The following is a 3,361-nucleotide window of genomic DNA, read 5'->3' as shown; positions in this document are numbered from 1 at the left end:
TGGTTTTCCAATATTTATAGAATATATTAATTGGACACATAATTATATAATAATTAACTTAATTATAAACTAATTAACTCGAAATATAAGCTATTAATTAATTTAAACCAAATAGCCAAATGTTTAAATAAAACTAAAATCTTTTTGAGACAATTTTCGAACGTTCATAAAATATACTAATTAGACACATAATTATATAAAAATTAACTTAATTATAAACTAACTACGTACTTAACTCAAAATTGTAAACTATTAGATAACTAAACAAACTAACCAAATATCTAATTAAACAAAATCTTTTTGAGACGATTTCCCAATATTTATAAAATACACTAATTATATACATAATTATATAAAAGACATATTATTATTTAAAAATTATAACAAGTGACAAACTATTTGAAACAACTTGCAAATTATTCTATTATATTTTATTTTATTTTCGAAATTTCTAAAATTAATTACTTTAAAACATTTGAAAATTAAGAAGCTCCAAATTAACTATTACCGGGGAGGGTCAAAATTAGGTGTCAACAACTGCCCCTTCCTCTAGCCTTGGTTACCCAAGGAGGATCCATGCTGCAAACATAACATTTAATTTTAATCATCTAAAAGGTCATAAACTTCAGAACAGTAAAATCTTTCATATAACTCTTGTTCAATCATGTAATTAGCGACGATATCCATCACCATTCCGTCTATAATTCTCCATAAAATACGTTCCTGTAAATCTCTATTAAGAAGAACTGCCTTTAAAATTGTAACCAAAGTAATATCAGTAAAGAAGTCAAGAAAACCCATTTTTTAAGAAGAAAGATATTCTCTAGATATGAAGTCTGGTAGGGAATTATCACTTCCCTTTTTATAATGAATTTCGAAATCAAAATGGGCTAATTGTGCCTGCCACCTAGCAAACATTAATTTGGATACATCATGTTTAAAATCTTTATTAAACATATATTTGACTGATTGAACATCTGTTTTTATCACAAATTTCTTATTATAAAGATCATCCTGAAATTTTAAAACACATTTAACGATAGTTAACATTTCATGAGCTATCGTTGCATAGTTTTTCTGAGCATCGCTCTATTTTCCTGAATGAAACCGAATAAGGTATTCATTTTATCATGCGGGTTAATCTGTTTTAATATTCCATCATAACCCATATTGGATGCATCTGTCTCAACGATCTTTGGCCAAGCAGGATTAGCAAGGGTTAAACAAGGCAAAGATTTAACTCTTTCTTTAACAGTCTTTACAAGATCTGTGAAACTATTAGTCTAAGGCTTCTTATGATCTTTTTTTAGCCTGTTGTATAACGGAGCTAAATCTCTAGACAAATTTTTGTAGAAGGGGGAAATGTAATTTAAACTTCCCAGAAACCGCTGCAATTGCGTCCTAACTGTAATAATATCATGGAATTTTGATGCGAATTCAATAGATCGCTGAATAGGAGTCATTTTTCCTTGACAAATCAAATGACCCAAAAATCTAACTTCTGTTTGAAAAAGACTCATTTTAGGTTTAGATATGACCAAACTATTTTGAATAACTATTTTCTTAAAAATGTCTAGATGCTTAATTTTTTTTTAAAAAATAAGTAATAAAACAAAATATGAATTTGTGCGATAAATAGGAGCAAGAACGGTATCACCGAATAATAGACATTAAGATCAAAATACGATATTATATAAAATTTATTCTAAATTTAACAATACACATGTTTACCATATTTCAATATTATAATGAAAAAGTTGAACAAACATAAATTTTGAGCCAATTATAACATTGAAATTAAGTACTATATAATCATGCAAAGCAAATTAAAAATAAATGTTAAAATAGTATCTCTTGCGAAACTCAACCTCACGAAAAGAGAGCAATCCTAATAGGGAACCACAAACTTGAAACCCGCAAACAAACCTCAAACTCAACCTTTATTTGATTAAAAAAAATGTATAATAAGAGGACGAATATGTATGTTGTGTGCGTGGATAAGGAAGTCTATTGCTGAAATTATCTTTGTTTTCCTGTACGTTTTTTCTCCTTTTTCCTTTTTTTTTGGTGCAGATTTTTGTGTGTTGTGCGTTTGTAGTGTGTATTGCCGATCCTTTTTTCGTTGGCTGTAAGTGTATGTATTAATATAGGGGTGTGTTGCTGTTTATAGGAATGTGTAGTACGTGTGTGGGGGTGTGTAATGGGTTGTGTGGTAGAAAATGGGGGAGGGAGGTGGGGTTTAAGGTGGGGTTTAAGGTGGGGTAGTGGGGTAAGTGTAGGTGTCTCTTGCGTGGTGGTTGTCTGATGTTATAATATAGTGTGTAGTAGTTTAGGTTATTTATTTATTTTTAGATTAAATATATATATATATATAAATAAAACTATTAATTAATTTTTTTGAATTAATAAAATATAAGAAAAGTCCAATAGCTAGTCTAAAAATATAATTAAGAAACACTAGCTTATTTATTAAATCTAAATTAAAAGAAAATACATAGTTTTTTTTTTGTTATTTCCAAATCTTTTTAAAATAAACTTACTAAAATAAGGTAAAAGTCAAAATATTTAATTTGGATTTTTATAAAATATATAAAGCTCTAAAAATGGTGTAAGACCTTAAGTTCGGTAAAAAATTACGTGTCTACAGTGTTAATAATTTGAAGTTAGAAATAAGTAATTGAAGTGTTATGAGTAGATGATGAATGTTTGAATGTGATGAATTTAGATGATGAATGTTTGAATTTCATGAACTTAGAAGTTGAACTTGAACTTAGAATTTGAACTTAGAACTTAGAACTTGAACTTGAAATTAGAACTTGAACTTAGAACTTGAACTTGAACTTAGAATTTGAACTTGAACTTAGAACTTGACCTTGAACTTAGAACTTGAACTTGAACTTGAACTTAGAATTTGAAAATTAGAACTTGAACTTGAACTTGAACTTGAACTTAGAACTTGAACTTGAACTTGAACTTGAACTTAGAACTTGAACTTGAACTTGAACTTAGAACTTGAACTTGAACTTCAAATTAGAACTTGAACTTGAATTTAGAATTTGAACTTGAACTTATAGTTTGAACTTGAACTTAAAACTTGAACTTGAAGTTAGAACTTGAACTTGAACTTAGAACTTGAACTTGAAATTAGAATTTGAACGTGAACTTGAAATTAGAACTTGAACTTGAACTTAGAACATGAACTTAGAATTTAAAGTTGAACTTAGACTTGAACTTGAAATTAGAACTTGAACTTGGAACTAATTAGCTTGAATATATAACTAATTAAGTTTAGAAATTAGATATGAACTTGAATTGAAAACTTGAATTTATTAATTCTTGAATATATATATATATATATATA

The sequence above is a fragment of the Solanum stenotomum genome, unplaced genomic scaffold (assembly GCF_019186545.1).
Source record: "Solanum stenotomum isolate F172 unplaced genomic scaffold, ASM1918654v1 scaffold35636, whole genome shotgun sequence".
Classification (NCBI taxonomy): domain Eukaryota; kingdom Viridiplantae; phylum Streptophyta; class Magnoliopsida; order Solanales; family Solanaceae; genus Solanum; species Solanum stenotomum.
The sequence above is the reverse complement of the archived record's forward strand: the minus strand, read 5'-3'. Positions refer to the sequence as shown.